The sequence below is a fragment of the Pleurodeles waltl genome, chromosome 5, assembly GCF_031143425.1.
Source record: "Pleurodeles waltl isolate 20211129_DDA chromosome 5, aPleWal1.hap1.20221129, whole genome shotgun sequence".
NCBI lineage: Eukaryota > Metazoa > Chordata > Amphibia > Caudata > Salamandridae > Pleurodeles > Pleurodeles waltl.
In genome coordinates this window covers 713,320-725,427 of record NC_090444.1, presented here as the reverse complement: position 1 = coordinate 725,427, position 12,108 = coordinate 713,320, and the positions used below count along the sequence as shown (strand labels likewise).

At 45.7% G+C, this 12,108-nt stretch overlaps 1 long non-coding RNA gene across 1 annotated transcript; it reads right to left on the bottom strand.

Moving 5' to 3' along the window:
* Positions 1-535: 535 nt before the first annotated feature.
* Positions 536-11,263, bottom strand: LOC138295209 (uncharacterized). The gene is made up of 3 exons (XR_011203535.1): positions 11,146-11,263; positions 9,550-9,684; positions 536-1,620 (listed from the first exon to the last, which is right to left on the bottom strand). It is a non-coding gene; the product is annotated as an uncharacterized lncRNA (long non-coding RNA).
* Between the last annotated feature and the right edge of the window lie 845 nt (positions 11,264-12,108).

Genomic DNA, 12,108 nt, shown 5'->3' with positions numbered 1-12,108 from the left:
GAGGATTCATTCCTTTAGAAGTTTTACGCACAGAAATATATGGCTGCCCCCTTTTCTTGGCTCCTAACTCTTTTTACCCCTCATTCTCCGAGTTAAATGCAACAAAAATGCCACATTGTGCTGTGGCTTGTTTGGTGCTATAAATGTTTAGGTAAACACACTAGAAAGGGTTGCATCGCTAGGGTATCACAGCCAGTCTGTGGGAATGAGGCAAGAACACTCCCAAGATGGCAGCCCCGTTGTGTCCTCTTTCCTGCAGCGACAGGCCTGGGAAGGTTGCTGTGGCTCCTCACACACACCCACTCCACTCCAAACCAAAACATATAGGTAACAGTCATTGTCATTTACAATGCCAATAGCTCTAACTCTCACATAAGCCATACCCATTGCTTTGCAAATTGTTTATGATTTATTTCACCAAGTTGCGCAGTCAAGTTGTTTCATTTGCCTGAATACCGAGATTCTTTTCAATTTTTTCCCACCCATACTTTTGTCATTTCTGTTAATCAAATTTTAAAATAATCCTTTTACAACATTTTGGATGGTATTGAATATTTATTGAGATATTTTTAAATTTTGTAAATTCATGTTTATGGTGTGAACTCACCAACGTAAAGCTAATGAGAATGATTTGCAAACCAGATGCTAGTACTTGCATAGTGTTCGCTGTATCCAAGTGTTCATAGAAGGCATAGTGTACAAGTCTGAAATTAATCAAGCTCTGATGTTAGATGGAACGCAAAGGCTGTAGACTTTTTATGTTGTGCACACGATGACTTTGGTGATTGTATTGTATTTTTAGCACTTATGAAGCAAAAGAATGTGTTTAGCTGAAGAATGTTATCAAGATTCTATACTTTTAAATTAATGCACATATTTTGTATTTACTTACGTTGATGGTTCAATGAACCCAAGCAAAAAATAAAGGAAAGGCTGTCGGCTCCCACAGGGGTTGTGATGGACAATAATACAAACTCTGTGCAGTGCGAATAGGAACAACACCCTACTAAGTTCATGCATTCAGATTTTATTGCTTATTTGAAGTTCAATCATATGTTTAATTAATTACAGAACGACAAGCATGGCATTCTCCCCTTCCTCTGAAACAGTAACTCAGTGTACAAGGCGAGATTATACAGAGAAGGAAGCCAGAAGGGAGGGTAACACCAACAGCTGTTTTAAAATCTAGCCCCAACCCCTGCTTGTGACTTTGTGTGGCCCTGCAGATTCTCCTACAGCCCTGATGACGAGCAGATGTCCCCGCTGCTTCGCGAGCTAGAAGTCATTGTCAGACATGGGCCATGTAAATATGTCTTCAGAAGACCAGGGATAGATCTTATCCTGTCACAAGTATTCTGCAATGTACAAGGAGTTACTGAATGCTATGTGCTCTCAAGGCTGTCTAATATGAGTAAAGGGGGTATTATCAGCAAGATGCAGAGGTGTAAGCGAAGCACCTCCTTCTCTCATCCGAAGGGTTCTTCTTGCGGTGCACTCTGGAAAGGTTTCGTGATGCTGGTCAGAGAAGAGCCAGGTCTGTCTGGTGCGTCCAAGCGTAAGCGGCTGAGCAGGCATTAGGCCTCGACAGACCTCGTCCGTGGGAGGTGGAGAGTTAGAGAACTGTAAAGATATAGACAATCAAGCTAACAATCCTCCATTGTAACAATTAAGCACTTTTCACTCTTACAATATATATATGTACTGGAGGTTCTAAAAACCACATTGCTACACTGAGAAAACTGTAGAGCAGGATGGATCAAGCAATATTATACACTGAATCAAGCAACATTATACACTGAATGCAACCTTGGTGTCAATCATTCGCATGTAGAGCAACAAGTGAGATGCCTCTAGAAGGCACAAAGCTGTCTCAAAAGTATGTCCCAGATCCAAGTCAGTGTTGGTCTTCAGTAAAGAAGAGTGTTCACTGGACCACAGTGCCCACCTGTGCATCCCTTTGAGCCCAAGAAAAATATGAGGAGTCCCTGGAGAGGGAAGGATCAGGGAGACCAAACCTACTGACATTCTCTCAATCACCACCTACTGGAAATATGTTTACACACTCTGCACTCTCTTGAAATGTACTTATTCTTGGTAAAAACCACAGCAGAGATGTACATTACCACCCCTCTCACTAATCACCCTCACTCACAAGAACCACGATGAGAAAGAGTAGGGAGGGCTTGTGTGATGGAGATTACTGCTATTTATTTATGAACTACAGCTTTTTATGTAGACCGCTCTAATTAAAATAGGTGTCAGTGCGCTTTACACAAGGAGCAGAGACTATGAATCCAGCTGAGGCTCCTCTAAGGCAGAGCAGCGTCGCCCCACTGCTCTGAGCAAAAATACCATTATAATAACACAATGGTATTATTTTATTTTTCAGTGCAAAGTCAGGTTAGGGCGGGACAGGGCTGGGCTGTGTCACAGGAAGGAGTTGTATGTGCACCACAAACGCGCATGACGATTTGCCTGAGAATGTGCACAGGCTCCCACTCCCTGTCTGAGCGCCAAACCAGGCCGCTCAGACCGATCACGATGCTGCTGTCATGCTGGTGACAGCAGCGTTGTGATTGGCTTAGGTGAGTCTGGGAGTCTCTGCGCGTCTGTGCTGCCGGGAGTCAGGAAGAGAAGAGGATGGAGGAGAGACGGCAGCCGTACACAGGTAATTGTTCTTTCTTTTCACCCCCCCGCCTTGCCACCCCCATTCTGCCACTGTACGCATCTGGATCTCTGTTGTAGTGGAAAAAGGATCTCTTTACAATAATGTGGGAGGGAAATATGTTAGGACTTATTTTGAATTCAGCATCAAGAGAAGAGCAGGAACACCCGGGATGAATGGGTGTTACGCTGGAGGGGCGGAAATGGGCGCAAAATCAACTGGAGGGCAAAGAAAGGAGAACAGGAAAGAGTCAAGTGATCTTGGATTGTAGGGCAAGATAGAGTTTGAACAGGTAGGTGTTTAGTTTTTGATGGATTTTGAAAACTTCAGAGACCTCAGAAGTCTTGAAAGAGAAGCAGAAAACTGGAGCTGCACCAAAAACGTGGGTGGCAGTTATTTAAATCAAATGTACTTCCTTTTCTTATACTTTGGCATAAGGAGAATCCTCAGTTAACGTGGATAGGAAAACGTGAAATTGTTTATTGACCTTTATATTAAATTAGTAAAAATATGTTTATGTTCAATTATAATGTGAAGTATATATAATTTTTTTAATATAGAGCAGAAAAAGGCACCACGCTATCAATTTTTAATTAGGTCTTAAATTAAGTATTTAAATATATAATTAAATAAAAATATTTTCCTCAAGTTTACTTTAAAACTATCCCAATTAAGCTAAAAAAAATAATTTCTTAGAAAACAAAATTTAATAAAAGTGATGTATAGAATTATTTATGTCATTTATCTTTTAGTAAAAGAAATGTTACATTAATTTATAAATGTAAAAAAGGTTGTTAAAATATTTTATGATTAAATAATTACTGTTTTATTTTTAGGTTGTTTAACACTAAAATATCTCTAGTCATATTTTGAACTGTTTTCAATTATTTATTTTAATTTAAATTATTTCCTGTTGGATGTTATTTTAGTACCCAACCTCTGTTGGTTTCTATGGGAGGATGCTGCAGTACCAGTGGTTGGGCATGTGTGGTTCTGGACTTACTACCGGGGCTTTTTGGCAGTAGGAACTCACACTTGTACACTTTACTTCACTCATTGTTTCCAAGACGGAAGAAGTGTGAGACTACACTTTTGAATCATATATATTTGGCTTTCTGAATAACTAAAAGTAGCATTTATATTTGGATTTTCTGAATAACTAGAAGGAGTAAATCTACTCAAAAGGGTAAGAATACATTACACATGTAAAATACTCATGTAAGTTACCTTTGTGAATAGTGCCCATTGTGAGATCATAAGCATTGCATTTGGTGTGTGAGTTATGGTTTGCATGCGTGTTGTGCATTATGTATTGCATTTGTGCACAGAGGGTTTCACTGACCTACGCCCAACCACTGCGGGCTGCAATGCTCACTGAACACAGCCTTTGGCTGTGCACATGGGGGCTGGCTGCAGAGTATGACCTCTGGACTGGCCTTGTTTTATGACATTTTAAGTAGGGTTTGTGAATCCAGTTGTATGGTTTGCAAGCCGATGGCAGGCTTCACAGCTAGGGACTACCACTCCAGGGCAATCTACATGGGCTTGTGCTGGACCTTCCATTAGGTACTAGGTCCTTGTTTCAGGTCTACAAACCCTGCAGAAGGTACTCAACAGATGTTCATACTGCTGCCCTACAGTGTATTTATGTGTTTATTTATATCATGAAAAGAACTCAGTTAGAAATCAGTTCTGGTTCATTGAACACAAAACTGGAAGAGCCTTGTATTTGCTAGTTACGGTGTGCAATACAATCTGTACCCCAATTCATATTAGTGAAAGAAACTTTAATCACCCCCACATACCCTTGCCTCTGTTAGACAGATCAGCAGCTCAGAATTTCAATTAACCAACAGGAAGCTCATCCTCCTAAACATTTACCAAATTTGAGTGGTTTCCTCAAACACTAATAAATGTAATAGCAAATTATTTTTTTGCCATCCCTCCCCGCTGAAAGTCTTTCCTCTTACTCCCATCACGGGCCAGCAAGAAAGTGAGAGAATCAGAAGTAGGCTAGACACACCAAGTCACTGCCACATTTAAAGTCAATCCATGAGACAGGGCCAAAGATACTAGTAAATGAAAACATTGCTGACTCCCTTCCTTTTACTCTACTGTCATTAGATCTGCACAAAACCCGACACACCGGTCCTGGTGCTTCTCACTGACTGCTTGCCACCTTTGATGCAGATTCATCAAACAGCTCCAAAGTAAACAGCAAATCAAAACTTTAGTGACAGCATTTAACTGTTCCCCTCCCTTTGATGAGTTGACACAGCAGTGGTGGCTGGTGACATTTCAAAGTAGTGGGCGTAATCCTTGGTTCAAATTCTAGTGAGTGACCCTGACTGCTTCTCAGAGGGTGTGGGGTGTTTGCTCACACTCAGTGGCATTCAGTCTTACTCTATCACTCATTCCCCCTCAGCTTCATTCACGTACTCTCATTCGCACTTTCACTTACTTTTACCTACTCTGACTGAGCCTGTCCCAGTGACTCGCCTACTCTCACTCTGTCTCACCTAATCTCACTCAGTCTTGTTCATTTCCACTCATTATGACTCACTCAATCTCACCCTAACTCACTCAGACTCACTGAGTCTAACTCATTCTGACTCATTCTGGCTCAATCTCAATCAGTCTCATTTATTGTCACTCAGTCTCAATCATTCTCACTTATTAAATCTCACTCAGTCCTACTCAGGGTCACTCATTCTGACTTACTCATTCACTGATTCACTGATTCCCACTTTAACTCAATTAGGCTAACCCAGTCTCACTGTGAGTTACTCATTCTTGCTTAGTCTCACTCAGTTTGACACAGATTTGCACATTGTGATTCAGTCAATCTCACTCTTACTCGCTCAGACTCACTCATTCTCACTCAGTCTCACTCTGGCACACTCTGGCACACTCAGGCTCACTCAGTCACTCATTCTAACTCATTCTTAGTCTCACTCACTGACTCATCCACTCTTGCTCAGTCTCATTCTCAGTGTCACTCATTCTCACTCGCTTTGACTCAGCCAGCCTCACTCATTCCCACTCTGACTCATTCTGTCTTACTCATTCTCTGACTCACTAACAATCATTCAGATTGTAACTCACCCAGTCTCACTCTGACTGACAGTTTCACACACAGTAACACTCACTGTCATTCTCCTTCACTCTCATCCATCATCACTTTTACTCACTCTTCCTGTCTCTCATTCCCACTCACTCTCGGCCTCATTACGAGGCTGGCGGTCCTAGGACCGGCAACCTAGAGGAGGTGGTTGGACCACTGTTGCAGTGGTGGTCCGAAAACCACATTACAATTTATGCGGGCAGACCTGCCTAAAGACCGCCATCCCCACCAGGATCACAGATCCCGACGGGGTGATGGCGGTCTTGGTTGTAGTCAGCCAGGGCAGTGCTGAACTCAGCGCCACCTGGCTGATTACAACCTTGTTCTCTGCCATCCTTTTCATGGTGGGGACTTTGCCATGAAAAGGCTGGCAGAGAACAAGTGCTGGGGGCCACAGGGAGGCCCATGCCCATGGCATGGGCAGTGCAGGGGCCCCCTTGCCCAGCATCGTCAGAATGTGCACTGTATGTTTTGCAGATAGAGAGCATTCCTAAGTTGCTGGTCGGCCCCCTCTGTGCTACGAGACAGCACTGGGCTCCTTTAAGAGAGCCGAGTTCTATCTCATAGCATTGCTCCTGCTGGTCTGACCGGCAGGAATGCTCTATTTCAAGGTTTCCGCCGATCAGACCAGCGAAAACCTCGTAATAGGGCGGGGGCACCCTGACGGTGGTGTCCCCCGTGAGCTTGTTGGTCCTGTGGTGGGACCTCCAAACTCCTAATGAGGCCATCTGACTCACTTCTTCACTGACACTCTCTCCCTTTCAGTCACACTGTCACACAGACACACAGACATGTTCGCACATACATGCTCTCTCTCACAGAAGCACACGCTCACATAAACACAAGGCTTTTAAAAGTTTTCTTTGTACTTTCCCTGTTGCCTGTGTAGGTTTGGAGTCCTTCTGCTTCTTTCTGCTATCAGGGCAGGAGCATGAAACTGAAACCATGACCCTGCACAGTCACAGATCTGAGATTTCACTCTCTGTACTTTCACCCCACTGTTTTCCAACCACTGGGAATGAGTGATATGACTGGCTGATTGGCATAGAGCCATGGGCACCGCAGTGCTTCAGCACCCATGCCTACCTTTAGATGTGGCTTTTTAGCAGGGCACGGGGAGGTTAGGCGCTGAGGTGTGCCAGGGCCCTGAGGGCAGGCCGGGGGGTTCGTTTCGCCAGCTCCTGGATTAACTCTCTGATGCCTGGTGCTGGTATCTGACTGTGCCTGCAGCATCCATCACACACTCTCACTGGCTGCCTCAGACTCTTGATTGATGGAATTTTTTGCCAAGAGTAAATAATATGCTATTATTCAATTCTGGTGTAATACAAACAGGCCAGAACACAACGAGGGTGTGACCCTGGAGCGGTAAAGTGGGAGCCACCACCCTGACACATGACACACCAGTAGAAAAGCATTCCTGCAGGCACCTGCCAGATTGTGTGCAGATGTGTCACACAGTGCCAGGTTTACTAGAGAATCAGCAGTTGTTAGCCCCCCCTATTTTTTACCTGCCATCCCACCTCGGTGGAGCTGCACAAAGTTGAAAATACAAAGAGTAAACACCACAAACTATGGGGCTCATTCTGAGCCCGGCGGGCGGCAGGAGCCGCCCGCCTGGAGGGAGCCGCCAAATGACCGCACCGCGGTCAAAAGACCGCGGCGGCCATTCAGACATTTCCTCTGGGCCGGCGGGCGCTCTCCAAAAGAGCGCCCGCCGGCCCAGAGGAAATGCCCCTGCAACGAGGACGCCGGCTCAGAATTGAGCCGGCGTAGGTGCAGGGGTGCGACGGGTGCAGTTTGCACCCGTCGCGTATTTCAGTGTCTGCATTGCAGACACTGAAATACACAGTGGGGCCCTCTTACAGGGGCCCCTGCAGTGCCCATGCCATTGGCATGGGCACTGCAGGGGCCCCCAGGGGCCCCGCGGCACCCCCTACCGCCATCCTGTTCCTGGCGGGAGACCCGCCAGGAACAGGATGGCGGTAGGGGGTGTCAGAATCCCCATGGCGGCGGAGCACGCTCCGCCGCCATGGAGGATTCCCCCGAGCAGCGGGAAGTCGGCGGGAGACCGCCGACTTTCCGCTTCTGACCGCGGCTGAACCGCCGCGGTCAGAATGCTCGTGGGAGCACCGCCAGCCTGTTGGCGGTGCTCCCGTGGTCGGTGGCCCTGGCGGCCACCGGCCGCCAGGGTCAGAATGACCCCCTAAGTGTGTATGGAATGTCATGCATGACAACTGGTGCCAGAGCTAAAAGCAAATCAACAAATGATTCTTCAACTGACAAGACATAAAGAAGATATACAACGTGTTAACCCTTTCAAGCCTATTCTGCACCTCTTTAAGACACAACAGCTCCAAAAGAACTGAGCAGATTTGGATCAAATCAACAAAAGCACACCTTCTGAGTAAAGTACGCCATCCCTGCCAAGACTGGTGTAACTCTGTTTGGTAGCTTTGGCTTTAGGTGTGGGCAAAGGTTCCCGTAGGAGCTAAAATGGGAAACACATTTATTGCCCCTTTTTGACTGTTTTCCCTCTGTATGGAATTGCATGACGGGATCTTATTTGACTGCGCTAAGAGTGGCAGATTTGGTGCACATCCGTTGATGTAACACAAATGTATAGCTGAATCAATCAATGGCAAATGTGACTGAACCATAATTAAATATTATTCATTACCACAAAACACCAGAAAGGTGTAACAGAAGATTTTCACTGTTTTACACCTGGATCTGGTGTGTGGGTTTGTGTGATGGGTGTGCTGTGTCTCTGTGTGTAATCTGCTGCACTGTCTGTGGATGTGCAATGCTGCACGTGGTCTGTGTGTGGAAGAAGCTTGCTCTGCTGCTACCAGAGGCATCCCTTTTGTGGGTGTGTGAACATCCCTGTTGCTACTTGTTCTGTCCCATTATGTGTGGATTACGCTCGAGCTGCTGCTGCCAACTCTGGCCCATTTCTGTGTGTGAAAGAAGCTGGCACTGCTGCTGCCAAGTCCGAGCTTTTCTGTGTGTGAAAGAAGCTCGTACTGCTGCTGCCAAGTCAGAGCGTTTCTGTGTGTAAAGGAAGCTCGCACTGCTGCTGCCAAGTCTGAGTTTTTCTGTGTGTAAAGGAAGCTCGCACTGCTGATGGCAAGCCTGAGCTTTTCTGTGTGTAAAGGAAGCTCGCACTGCTGCTGCCAAGACTGACCTTTTCTGTGTGTAAAGGAAGCTCGCACTGCTGCTGCCAAGTCTGGGCTTTTCTGTGTGTAAAGGAAGCTCGCACTGCTGCTGCCAAGTCTGGGCTTTTCTGTGTGTAAAGGAAGCTCGCACTGCTGATGTACTAACACCATCCCTTTTTTTGCATCTCAATAAAGTTTGAGGGAACCTTTTTTACTGAAAAGGACCCAACCCCATGGCTACTACATGTCATGTATAGATATTTATCATACACAGAGATATTTCACCAGAACCATCGCACCAGGTGTTAAATCTATAAATCAGACTTGCGTGGGCCTCCTAGGAGCTCATTTGTTTTCCCTAAGAAGTACGAAGTTTGAATCAGTTTATTCTCAAAGAGGGTTAGGCTGTACCCTGATAACAAGGACTGTGACCTTTGCCCTGCAGCCCTATAGGTGTGAATGTATGTTCAGTATCAGACTTATTGTAAGAAACTCTCCTGTGTTGTTGGTGCTCTGAGACCCAAAGCAGCCTGAAGGAAGGGGGCCCCACTCCATGTGAAATGATGGGCGTTGCCAAGGAGACCCGTGCATTGACGTCATACCTGCATCAACGCACAAGAAGTCGCACAGGATCCTGCAGCATTTCTTGGCACCCTCGCAGCCTTCATCTCCTGTGCACCTCTTTTCGATGGACAATAAATTGCACACGTCTGACCAAGGGCAGCTCCCGGGTTTGTCTGTAAACAACAAAATGTAAGAATGAGTCAGCCTGCTGGCCTCATTATTCAGATCCAACCCCATGAAATGTTTCCGTGGTTATTACAATGGAGAGGACACTTGAGCACAGACCTTTGTGCTGAGCCGGACATCACCCAGTTCACCAAAACCATCCCAGTGCACACTTAGCCGCGAGGAAGCGTCAAGGCGCACACAGCCCCCTCCCAAGGAAGCTTGCACTCCCTCACTAATGTACTAACGCTCTACTATTGATAAAACAGTCGTTTTCACCTAGTTCACGTAGCACATCTAGAATGTTGCTGGTGTTGTGGGGTGCTCTATACTGGAACCGCTCTCCACCTAAACTTGGGAACTACCCAGAGTTCATGCATCACTCTAAGCCTGAAAGAACATTGTTTTGATAGATTGAGATATTATATATATATATTTAGCCTAGTGGTAGCAAGTTATAGTTAGGATTCCCAGAAATAGGAATTCCTCTGATTTTTTATTAGAAATAACTTAGCCTCAGCGTCTCTTTGGACACCAGTCTTTACAGTTCTCTCCCAATCTTAGTGCTCATTGTTATTGCTTCTGTCTGTCCTTAAAGCTCTCTCCCACTGTTAGAGCTCAGCGTCCCTTCTACCCCCCACCCCAGTCATTAGAGCTCCTACTGTTAAAACTCATAGATTCTTCTTCCATCAGTCTTTGAAACTCTCTCCCACTGTCAGAGCTCATTGTTTCTTCCCCCATCAGCCATTAGAGTTCATTCCTTCTACTACAGCTTATAAGGGGCGAAGACCCCTTATATTTGAAGCTCTGTCTCCACTTTAGTTCCCTAACCTGTACCACTCACCTGCTTATATTGAACTCTTTGCTGACTGACAGCTAGTCTAGAGGCTTTGTTTACAAGGCGTGGACCCATCACCGTCTGTCGGGTGCAGCAAAGTGGAGGCTGAATCCATCCACCTTCAGATACACTCCACCACTGTCTCCCAAACCTCTAGGCACTGCTTCTAGATGTATCTATGTCTTAGAGGAGTTAAGATTCTCCACCCATGGTATCATCATGCTGCCCTCTAACAGAACACACACAGCCCCACTCCATGGGCAGAGGTGCCAGGACAAGTGAGCACTGAGTGCACAGAGACACAGCAATTAGTGGTTTGGAATGGGTGAAAACATGACATCTCTGCAAGGGGAAAAGACAGGCAAAGACCAGCATGAAGGCTGAGTGAGGAGTACACATTAGACAGAAAGAGGTGTCTCTGCTTTAGGGCGATTGAAGGGGCAGCCCAGGAAGTCTGCATTCAGCTGGAAGGGGTGTTTGGTGGGTGGTGCTGAGAGGAGAGTGAAGAGGGGTAGACAGTGCATGCAGAGGTCTGAGGACAAGGAGACGAGGCAGCAGCGATGGGGCTGTGGCGTGTGACGAGAAGGGCAGATTGTAGAGAAGACACACTGAGGAGTGAGCATGTACTCACCAGCTGCACATATCTGGAACACAGGGCCCAGCAGAAGTGCCAGGACAAGGAGGTAACAGCCGGCTGTCTTCATCTTGGCAGTCGAAGATGATTCTGAACTCCAGGTGATGGAGGCAACCAGATTTATAGGTCTTTACAACACTGATGAATGCTGGGAAGTTGGATGAATCTGTCGTCTGAATCAGTCCTTGTTGCCTCTTCCAATTACTACGTGTCCACTGAGCCGCCACCCCCGTCCTTGTCTGCTGAAGACGGATGTACTTGTGTTTGATATCCTGAAAGGTGTGCCAACCTTTCCAACACATAACAGGGCACAGCATTATGTGTCCATGATTGGTGCATGGACGCAGTTACCTTGAAATATATTGTAATTGCAATTGTATTTATATAGAGCTTACTACCCCTGACGAGGCGTCAAAGCACTTTTCGGCGAGTAGCACACTAACTACTCCAGAACCGAAAAAGATTAGTGGTGGATTAGTATAGGGAAATGTGAGTTAATTTGAGCAGTGGACATGTGAGTCTGTTAGTCGGATTGAATAGAATCTGCACCTCCACAGCACAAGTGTGGTTTGAAGATCAGGATGGGTAACAGTTCCTGCTGGGCAAACCCCCATTGATAATGTTTGTGCAAGTTTAGTAACGTTTAGGAAATACCAAATTAAGGGCTTCTTGTTCTCCAAGTAATGGAGTAGCCAGAACAATAAAATACCTCCCACTTTGTAGGGCACTAAAGGATGGAGCCAGTTGGGCGATCCTGACCTTTCTTTTGGAAGTCAGTGAGAACTGTTGCTCTGATGAAAATTTGCATGAAATGGTCAAAATTATGCATCTTAAAGCAGGAAAGGAATCAGGAAAGACATTTGTCTAAACTGCATTTACTAGTATTTATGATTTTCTTTCAGCCTTTCCTTCTTTTCATGTACTTTTGACCTTCTTGTCTTCATTTATCCTGTCCTTTCT